Source organism: Chenopodium album, chromosome 8, assembly GCF_948465745.1.
Source record: "Chenopodium album chromosome 8, dcCheAlbu1.1, whole genome shotgun sequence".
NCBI classification, from domain to species: domain Eukaryota; kingdom Viridiplantae; phylum Streptophyta; class Magnoliopsida; order Caryophyllales; family Amaranthaceae; genus Chenopodium; species Chenopodium album.
The window spans coordinates 16,835,754-16,846,938 of NC_137841.1; the positions used below are offsets into that span (position 1 = coordinate 16,835,754).

General features: G+C 38.3%; 1 long non-coding RNA gene and 1 other non-coding gene across 2 annotated transcripts; both read left to right on the forward strand.

Moving 5' to 3' along the window:
- Window positions 1-5,342: 5,342 nt before the first annotated feature.
- Window positions 5,343-5,448, forward strand: LOC145557155 (small nucleolar RNA R71). Its single transcript, XR_014092211.1, has one exon. It is a non-coding gene; the product is annotated as a small nucleolar RNA R71 (small nucleolar RNA).
- A 1,444-nt stretch (window positions 5,449-6,892) lies between these two features.
- Window positions 6,893-9,059, forward strand: LOC145555864 (uncharacterized). The gene is made up of 3 exons (XR_014091600.1): window positions 6,893-7,105; window positions 8,246-8,316; window positions 8,708-9,059. It is a non-coding gene; the product is annotated as an uncharacterized LOC145555864 (long non-coding RNA).
- Window positions 9,060-11,185: the final 2,126 nt, after the last annotated feature.

The following is an 11,185-nucleotide window of genomic DNA, read 5'->3' on the forward strand; positions in this document are numbered from 1 at the left end:
CACCCGAGGCCTCTCCAAGCCCGCGGGGAGCCTTCTCCCCTGCACTTTAAAACCTCCTTTTGCCATCCTCATCAAACACATTTAGTCCATAGATGATGAATGAAGGCACCCTACAAAACAAACCAAAAACACAAGGAAAGGTAAGAGCAAAAATCAACAAAAAAATAAAAGAACGGAAGGAAAAGAGAGTAAAGGTGAGAATCCAGGTTGCCTCCCGTAAGCGCTTTTGTTTAAAGTCGTTAGCTCGACGTTTACCACCCCACTCAAGGTGGCTTGAAAAGAATCATTATATGAATAAGACCAACAAACACTCCATCAAAATATCTCTTTAGTCGATGACCGTTAATCTTGAAAGAAGATGAGGAATCCAAAAGAGAAATCTCCACGGTACCATAAGCAAAAACATCTTTCACCAAGAAAGGGCCACTCCATATTGACATGAGCTTTCCGGGAAATAACTTCATTCTTGAATTGTAGAGGAGGACTTTATCACCCACACAAAACTCCTTTTTCTCAATAAGCTTATCATGAGCTTCCTTGGAACGAGCTTTGTAGGTGCTAGCACATTCATAAGCATCAAGTCTAAGCTCCTCTAGCTCATGAAGATCCAACCACCTTTTCTCCCCTGCGCTTTCTAAATCAAAGTTTATCTTTTTGATTGCCCACAAAGCACGATGTTCAAGCTCCACCGGGAGATGGCAAGATTTTCCATAGACAAGGCGATATGGAGTGGTGCCAATAGGTGTCTTGAAAGTCGTCTTATAGGCCCAAAGAGAATCATCTAACTTGTCCGACCAATCCTTTATATTCCTTGCAACCGTCTTCTCAAGAATAAGCTTTATTTGACGATTGGAGACCTTGACTTGGCCACTCGTTTGAGGATGATATGGAAGGCCGAACCGTTGATGAACTCCATGTTTCCTCAACATCTTTTGGAAGGCGTTGTGAATAAAATGAGAACCGTTATCGCTTATCACGGCCTTAGGCACGCCAAACCTTGGGAAGATGATTTTGTTGAACAACTTCAACACTATTTTGTGATCATTATTTGGGGAGGCAATGGCCTCAACCCATTTAGAAACATAGTCCACAGCCACAAGTATGAATTGATTTCCATATGAAGATGGGAATGGTCCCATGAAGTCAATCCCCCATACATCGAACACCTCAAACTCAAGAATAGGCTGTTGAGGCATCTCATTCCTCTTGGAGATATTCCCAACTCTTTAACACCGGTCGCATGACTTTACAAAGCCCCATGAATCCTTGAAGAGATGTGGCCACCACAAACCACATTGAAGAACCTTAGTGGCGGTTTTGGAAACGCCCATATGACCACCACTAGGATCCGAATGGCACATATTTAGAACACGTGGCACCTCTTCATTCGGGACACAACGTCGAAGCAAGCCATCAACCCCTCATTTATACAAGATGGGATCATCCCACAAGTAATGTCTTGCCTCCCTCTTGAGTTTCTTCCTTTGGTTCTTGGAGAAAGAAGGTGGAAACTCCCCACATCCTAGAAAGTTGACCAAGTCGGCATATCATGGGAGCTCCTTAACCTTAATGGCATACAAGACATCATCAAGCATTTTATATTCAATTGGTAAACCATCATCATGAATTTGATCACCCTCAAGGCGAGAAAGATGGTCTGCCACAACATTTTCTGCACCCTTCTTATCCCTAATCTCTATTTCAAAAGTTTGTAATTCAAGCACCCAACGAATCAACCTTGGCTTTGACTCTTTCTTGGCAAAGAGATACTTGAGAGCCGCATGATCTGTGAAGACAATGGTCTTGGAACCCAACAAATAACACCGGAATTTCTCAAAAGAGTGAACAATGGCCAAGAATTCTTTTTCCGTCATTGTGTAGTTCTTTTGGGTCCCATTTAGTGTTTTGGACATATAGTAAATCACATAAAGCTTCTTGTCCACACGTTGTCCCAAAACACCTCCAATTGCCCAATCACTAGCATATCACATCAATTCAAAGGGTAAATCCCATCTTGGGGCTTGAACAATGGGGGTAGAGATTAGGGCCTTCTTCAATCTATTAAATGCTTCCAAGCATTTATCATCAAAAACAAACTCAACATCTTTTTGAAGAAGATCATTAAGGGGCTTGGCAATGAGTGAGAAATCCTTGATGAATCTTCTATAGAAGCTCGCATGTCCTAAAAATGATCTCTCTCCCTTGACATTCACCGGAGGTGGAAGCTTCTCAATAACCTCGATCTTGGCCTTATCCACCTCTATTCCTTTATGAGAGATCTTATGTCCAAGCACTATTCCTTCCTCCACCATGAAATGGCACTTCTCCCAATTCAAGACAAGATTAACCTTTACACATCGTGCCAAACATTTCTCAAGATTCACTAGGCACTCTTCAAATGAAACCCCACCTACGGAGAAGTCATCCATAAATACCTCTATTTCTTTCTCCAACATGTCTCTAAAAATGCTCATCATGCACCTTTGGAAAGTTGTGGGGGCATTACAAAGGCCGAAGGGCATTCTCCTATAAGAAAAGGTCCCATAGGGGCATGTAAATGTTGTCTTCTCTTGATCTTCGGGGTGGATTGGAATTTGGAAAAATCCCGAATAGCCATCAAGGAAGCAATAGAACTTGTGCCTTATTAGTCTCTCTAACATTTGATCAATGAATGGAAGGGGAAAGTGATCCTTTTTTGTGGATGTATTTAGACGTCTATAGTCTATAAACATCCTCCAACCGGTGACCGTCCTAGTTGGAATGAGCTCACCTCTCTCATTCTTGACTACGGTCATACACCCATTCTTAGGAACGACATGAACGGGAGAGACCCACCAGAGCTTGAGATGGGGAATATGATTCCCGCATCCAAGAGCTTGGTGATCTCTTTTTTCACCACCTTTCTCATTTGAGGGTGTAGCTTTCTTTGTCGTTTAATAGAAGGAAGGGTGCCTTCCTCAAGCGTTATGTGGTGTTTACACAAAGCGGGGCTTATCCCTTTAAGATCATCGATAGTATAGCCCAAATCACCTTGGTGCTTTCTCAAGACACAACATAATGCTTGAGCTTGGCTCTCGCTCAAGGATGCATTAACAATTACGGGGTAAGTGGAATTTGGGCCTAAGAATTCATACCTAAGGTGTGATGGTAGAAGTTTGAGCTCTGCCATAGGCACACCTTTACCTTCTTTTGTTGTGGCCTCTTGAAAAGCTTCATGGCTTGAGATCTTCAAGCACAATTGTTCATCCACTTCCTCCATGCTTCCATTAAGCAATTCCTCATACAATGCCATCTCCTTGCATGGTGCACCTAACTTGTCTTTGTTCAACAAAACATTCTTAAGAGCATCGTTAGAGGTGAGCAAGTGCTCATACATGGAAGACACAACATGATAAAGAGAGTCAATCATCATGCAATTTTCAAGAGAAGAACTTGGATATTTCATGCTTTCATTCAAATCGAATTCTATGACCTCATCTCCTACCTTAAGGGAAATCTTTGCACACTTGACATCTATCATAGCACCCGAGGTGGCAAGAAATGGTCTACCTAGAATAATTTAAATGGTAGCATCTTCATCCATTTCTAGAACAACAAAATCCACCGGGAACACAAACTTCCCAACCCTCAATGGAACATCTTCCACTTTACCTTTTGGAAACTTGATTGACCTATCGGCTAGTTGCAAGGTAATGTTAGAAGGTAAGAGTTCCCCTAGATCAAGTCTTTGATAAACCGAATATGGAATTAGGTTTACACTAGCTCCTAAGTCACATAGGGAATTATCAATTTGCATCTTGTTAATAGCACAAGGGATGGAGAAGTTTCCGGGGTCTTTCAACTTGTGTGGCATTTTGTTCATGATGATCGCACTACAATTTTCAGTCAAGTTGATAGTCTCCACAACATCACAAGTCCTTTTCCCACTCAAAATGTCTTTGAGGAATTTGGCATAATTAGGCATTTGGTTGATCACATCGGTGAAAGGTAGAGAAAGGTGAAGTTGTTTGAGCATATCAATAAATCTCCCAAATTGCTCATCCAATTTGTGTCTCATGAGTTTTTGGGGATAAGGGAGCTTGGGTTTCACAATCTCTTTCTCTACTCTCACCTCTCTTGGTGTCTCAACCACAACCTCATCTAAAGATGCTCTATCTCCCTCATTATCAACCAAAGCTTCCTTGGGGACCTCATTGTCTTCACTCCTCCTAGGAAATCTCTCCTCAAGAACCTTACCACTCCTTGTAACAATAGCATTCACGGGTTTCTTAGGATCTAGGCATTGGGAAGGTAAAGAAGAAGGGCTTGATTGGTCTTTCAAATCATTAGCAAGTTGAGAAATTTGGTTTTCGAGCATTTTGTTGTGGGTAATCATCTCATTGAACTTCTTGTCACTAACGGCCATGTATGTGTTCAACAACTTGGTTTGATTTTCAATTATTTCCTCCAAATTGGTCTTAGAAGAAGAAGGTTGTGAATAAGAATTTTCACCTTGAGTCTTTGGAACAAATCCGGGTGGGGGACCTCTTTGAGAATTATTTTGAAAATTGCCCCTACCTTGATTGTTCCAACTACCCCTATTTTGATTTTGACCATAACCTTGATTATGGTTTCCACTACCTTGGTTATGATATCCATAACTTTGGTTTTTATTACCATAATTTTGGTTTTGATTTTGACTACTATAACCTTGATTGTTATAGTTGCCACGAGAACCTTGGTTCCCTTAACCACCACCTTGGTTATAGTTGTCAAAATTACCTTGGTTTTGGTAATTCCTATTCCATTGACCTCTTTGCCTATAAAACCTTTGCACATTATTATTTGACACATAATTCACATGCTCACTCTCATTATTATCAAAATCATCACCACATTCCGGAGAAGCATGAGGGCAATTACAAGAGTCATGATCATAAGATCCACATGTATCACAAAACAAGCAACCACTAGGCATATTATTTGAAGAGGGAGGGGGTTGAGAGTTAGAAAAAGTACCTCTCCCCTTAAATTGGGAGGGAAGATTCGAAGCTTGAAAAGAAGAGGAGCTTTCCAACTTGGCTTTGATTGCGGTCATTTCTTTCCCCAAGTTTGTCATTTGTGAGGATAAGTTGTTGATCGCATTTAGATGGTCTATAGAGTATACCGAAGAGCCACTCTTGCTAGTTGAATCCCTCTCCCCATCTTGCCAATCTCTACAGTACTTAACCACGTCCTCAATAATGTCCACCACTTCTTCTTCCGTCCGATTCATTATGGGACCTCCAGCACCCCCATCAAGGCATGATTTGCCTTGAGGACTTAGGCCACCATAGAAAATTTGAATGACTTGATAGGTTTGAATTCCGTGGTGGGGACACTCCCTTTGATACTCTTTACACCTCTCCCATGCTTCGTAAAGGCTTTCATTAGGTCTTTGCTTGAACCCTTGAATCAAAGCTCTAGCCTCCGCCGTTTTCTTTTGTGGCTAGAATCGGGACAAGAATTCCTTGGTGACTTTGTCCTATGTTTGTAGGGAGTTTGGCTTTACCTCATTATCCAACCACTCCAAGGCTCGGCCTATGAGAGAAAATGGAAACAACTTTAGCCGGATGAACTCTTGAGAAACTCCGTTCACTTTGATAGTGTTGCAATACTTTTCGAACTCCTTGAGATGGTTCAACGGACTCTCATTCTTAGCTCCACTATATTGTCTCCTTTTGATCAAAGCGATCATAGCCGGCCTAATTTCAAAATCATGCGCCGGTGTTGTAGGTGGAGCAATTCCACTCTCAAACTTGTACGCACCGGGAATTCCCAATTCTTTCAAAGCAACTCTTGGTTTTTCTCCCATGCCTAGTTCTTCTTCAAATCCTTCTTCGCTTGAGGAACTAAAATCCAAGGATCGACTAGCAATTCTTCTCCTTGAGAGAGTCCTTTTGATTTCCGGGTCAAAAGGCACAATGGATCGATCACGATCTCTATGCATGCAAAACTCAATGAAAATATTAGTAGCACGGCTACAAATGTAGCCTTAAGAAACAAAATCTTTTTGTATTTTTTTTTCAGTTAAAGTGAAATAGACTCAACAAATAAAGCTAAGCACCAATTTCACTCCCCGGCAACGGCACCATTTTGATAGAGGAATAAACGAGTCGTTATGTCTATACCAAAATCAAACACAATTTATAAAATCCTAAACCAACCTAATATAAGTATAAGGCAAGTATAGGGTCGAACCCAAAGGAGTGAGTCGGTATTAACTATAGCCTAAGTCAAGCTATTTTAAAGATTGTAGTGAGAAAATGGTTGGTATTATGGTAACAAAATTAGACTAATCAAGTAATTCAAGAAGCTAAATACTAGGGATATAGGTTCCACATGCTAGTTCGATAATCGTGCTAATCGATAATTCATTCACTTGATTCAATCATTGCAAAGGACAAACAATAGTAGCAATCAAGAGAGTTCAAGAGCTATATCCTAGAGGCCAAGCTAGGGGTCACTATGAATGGCTAGTAAAGGAAATTCACAATCAAACTCAATCAATTAAAACAATTCTCAAATTGATGGTTCATGTCATAAAGAATTTCAATGCAATCTAGATTAATCTTATAGGTTGATTGTAGACACCCATTTGTGTCTCCCCAAAACCAAACCCAGTGATGAGTACCTTTCACGTCGAATCATATTCGAATGAAGTGAAAGTGTGGAAAGTTTAGTGTTGTGGATAGTTTTAATTTCTTTTCTCTTCTCTGTTTTTGAAAACTTATCTATAACTATTAAAAGTGAGAAGTTGGCAAGTTGAAAATCTCTTAGTAATAGTGTGGTGACCCTTTTGCCCCTCAAAAAGTACAATTACAATGTTGCCCTTATTTTTGCTGCTGGTGATCTGTTGGCTCTCATTCTTCTCTCTGCCAATATGCTTAGGTGGTGTTTTGTTGGCTCTTGATTACTTTCTGCTTGTTGGTGATCACTTCTCCAGGGTTATTCAATCTTTAACCTAGGGTTATCATCAAATTCAATCCCCAGTTTCTCTATCCTTCTCTCTCATCGAACAACAATGGCGTTGCGTAGATTCAACAACGAGCTTCGAGGTGTTACAGTGAAGGAAGTTCCCGACAAGGTGAAGCATATGCATCCAATTTTTGCATCTAATTTGCCGCTTTTGATAATTTTTTGGTTTTTCAGGCCTTCAGGAATTTTGCTTGTTGGGTTATGTTCAAATCACTAAATTTGTCTTTTGGTTGTGTTATTTAATATGATTTTCATGAGATTAGTTGATGATGGGATTTCTGGGTTTTAGAATTTGGTTCTGAAATTCTGTATTTGGGATATTTATGAGGTGGGGGTTGTGTTAATTTGTCTTTTTTGCACCGTTGCTATCTTATTCTTTGGTATTGTAATTTGAGTTCATTCAAGTGACAGTAGGAGTAATTAGCATTTGAAATGATATTTTCCAAAAGTTACAATTTTTTTTTTAAAATTAATTTTAATTTTTATTTTTTTTAGGAAAATTTTTAAATTACCACCCAAAAATATAACCATTTTCGAACTAACCACGCGTTTAATTTTTTATTTTAAATTACCACCCCTTAAATTAAATAAATGCTTAGATTACCACCCATTTACCCATTTCAAAAATCCGGTGGATTTTTCATCTGTGGGCCCGACCTAACGTTTATTTTGACTGATTTTTCCCCGATTTTTTACTTAAAAAACGCTCTCCTAGCATCAATTCACATTTTTCTCTTTGAACTTTGGTATAATTTGGTGAAGGAAATGAGAATTTAAATTTACAGAGCGTTTCTAAAGCGAAAAATCGGGGAAAAAAATCAGTCAAAAGGGTCAAAATAAGTGTTAGGTGGGGCCTACAGACAGAAAATCCACCGGATTTTTGAAATGGGTGGTAATCTAAGCATTTATTTAATTTAAGGGGTGGTAATTTAAAATAAAAAATTAAACGGGTGGTTAGTTCGAAAATGGTTACATTTTTAGGTGGTAATTAAAAAATTATCCTTTTTTTTATGGCAATAATCGTTGCTATATAGTGGTAGTAAGCTGTGTAGATGTTTCTTTGTTACTTTCTGTATACTTTGAGCTTCATTGTTGATATTTATATTAATCCAGTTATGAAAATAAAAGCCAAAAACAAAACAAAAATCCGTTTTAAGTTTTTGTTTTTGATTCCAGCTTAATCCTCAATTTCTTATTTCGTCCTTTTTAAACCTCCTCATTATTAATGCGCACTTAGTTTCTTTTTCAGGTGAACTCTACAATGAGGATCTGAAATTAAGCTACCTGATTAACATGTGAATCAACTGTTTCTAATTATAGGTAAATTATGATGAATATATAGATATATATTGTGAATGCGTTGTTAATTTTATTAAAGCTTTAGTATAATGAAGAATGTATTATAATTGAACCCAAGATATTAGATTGACTCATATATTGCTTTGGCATGATGTTAATTGTTTTATAATGTGCTGATATTATTAACTATAACTGAGTCATATAATTGGAATGCCGATTTGTGATTATTTTTCCATGGGATTCATACTGGTCTATGTTTAGTGATTTGAACTCGTGTGTGTTTGTGTGCACTCACGTATGGTGATATGGTATCTTTGGTGTGCAATGTGTATATATGATTTTAGCTTTATGCTTTTGACTAAGCTTTCAGGTTACAGTTGTTGAATTGGATTTCTGTTCTGAGTTTTTGCAGAAACTTTTTTGTAGAATGGGAAAATATTGGCCTGTGAGGAAGTGGTGGGAGGTAGGCAGGGTGGTCATGATTGTTCTCAAACTACCCTTGTTTTTCTTTTTATTGATGGAATAGTGATACTTACATGTTATTTGATTGTTAGTTCATTTTGGTTGTAAAGTTGTAAAATATTTTCATTGGTCACATCGGAATCTAAGTTTTGAATTGATGTTGTGATTTCGGGTATGAACTAATGTAATGCTTGTTGGATGTGTTGGTTTTGGGGGCAGTGTTTTGGTAGAATTAACCTTTGAACATTGAGTGATGTAAAAATTAAAACTCTGCTTTTCTGATTACTTTGAGATAGTTGCTGTTAAAATAGATGCTTGTAGGTTGCAATGAAGTTTTTGCAATGAGACTTCACTTGGGTTTGGCTATTTGTGGTGCAGTTTGGCAGAATGAAGTATAAGATTAATTAAATCATTAATAAGGTGTATTGATTAGGATTAGTTGACTGATTTATGATAACAGTTGTTGTATTAGTGTTTTGGGAATTTTGTTTTTGTGTTTTTGTAAAAGCATCAATTTTGGTTAATCATGAGTCAATAAAGTGACAATCAGGTTCAAAGTTCTTGAATATGTCGATAAATCTCCTAAGGTCTTGTTTTTATTGAGTGTTAGTGGTTAGTCATATTCATAATTTTGAAAATCAATTTTCAAATCTGCATTCGATGTTTTCCGGAATGAATATTGGTTCTAAATGAAAATTTCGATCAATTCAATTCCTTGTTATATCTAATATCCATATATAGACATTCCCATTTTCCAACATTGATTTAGAAAATGTTTTACTTATTTGAACTTAATGAATCATTTAGATGCAATTAAAAAAAAAAAAAAAAAATTGGAACTCCAACATTATTATTAACAAGCATGTCCTACATCACGTTTTGCCATTTAGAGCGCGCGCATTAGAGATAAACCAAGATTTATAAAAGGGAAAGGGGAGAGTGAGAGAGAGGAAGGGGCTATGGAGAGAAGGATCAAGTGCAACCTATAATTGCCAAAGCCTTTTAGAGGATGGTATAAGGACAAGTCATCTGAATAGTAGCACATTTAACATAAAAGTTAAACATTATGGTAGAATTGTGGTAGAATTATGGCACATTTAACATAAAAGTTAAACCACGCCGTGTGGCAGGGGTTACCCAAGTTATTTTGTTAGGGGTTATCCGATTTATGCAGTCAGAGTTTACTCGAGTTACTTGATCAAGGATTACTTGTGGGGTTCGGATAGGGGTTACTCGAGAGGTTCACTCGGTTAAGGGTTACTTGAGGGATTACTCGATCAGGGGTTACTCGAATTACTCGGTCAAGGATTACTCGAGGATTTTCTCAGTCATGGGTTACTCAACTTACTCGGTCAGGGGTTAATTGAGTTACTAGGTAAGGGGTTATTTAAGGAGTTCGGTCAGGGGTTATTTGAGTAATTCGGTAAGGGTTACTTAAAGAATTTGGTCAGGGGTTACTCGATCAGCGGTTACTTGAGGGTTCATTCAGGGGTTACTTGAAGAATTAATTGGTCTGGGGTTTGTCGGTCAAAGATTACTTAAGATAGAGGAGGAGAGGAAGGGGAAAAGGAGAGAAAGGGAAAGGGAGGTAGAGAAACAAGGGCCAAAATAAAAAAAATCATCGAGAGAAAGAAAGAGAACTAGGAAAGCAAAGGGTTTGAAGAGAGAGACGAAGAGGGGCTAAGAAATAGGGTAGACTGAAAGATAGAGATACCATTTCAAAAGAGATAAGGGGTAGGATAAGAGAAGGGATAAAGGCCCAGAGAAATTTTTTTTGGAAAAACATAGGAGAGATAGAAATATGGGTTATGAAGGAAAGAGGATGAGATAGAGAGAGGCTAAAAAAAAGATATAGGGACCGGAGAAATGCAAGGGGGTTAGAAGAGAAATAAATAGAGTGATAAATAGGGAATAGAACTAAGAGAAAAGGATAGAGAAAGAGTATATGATATAATAATAATAATAAAAAAAAAAAGCGAAGGAGAAGGCTCGTGGAAGATAGAGGGAGTAAGTGCGACCTATAATTTTCGATTATTGTTTTATCTTTTCTCACTTATTTGAACTCGATTTTGTCACAACATATATTATCAAACAACAACTTTTTTGTGTTGTAAGCTACACCGTGTCGCAGGGGTTACCCGAGTTATTTTGTTAGGGGTTATCCGAGTTATGCAGTTAGGGATTACTCGAGTTACTTAGTCAGGGGTTACTTGTGGGGTTCAGATAGGGGTTACTCAAGAGGTTCACTCGGTTAAGGGTTACTTGAGGGATGACTTGATCAGGGGTTACTCGAGGATTTACTCGGTCATGGGTTACTCGAGTTACTCGATCAAGGGTTATTCGAGTTACATGGTAAAGGGTTATTTAAGGAGTTCGATCAGAGGTTACTTGGTCAAGTTACTTGAGGGTTAATTCAGAGGTTACTTGA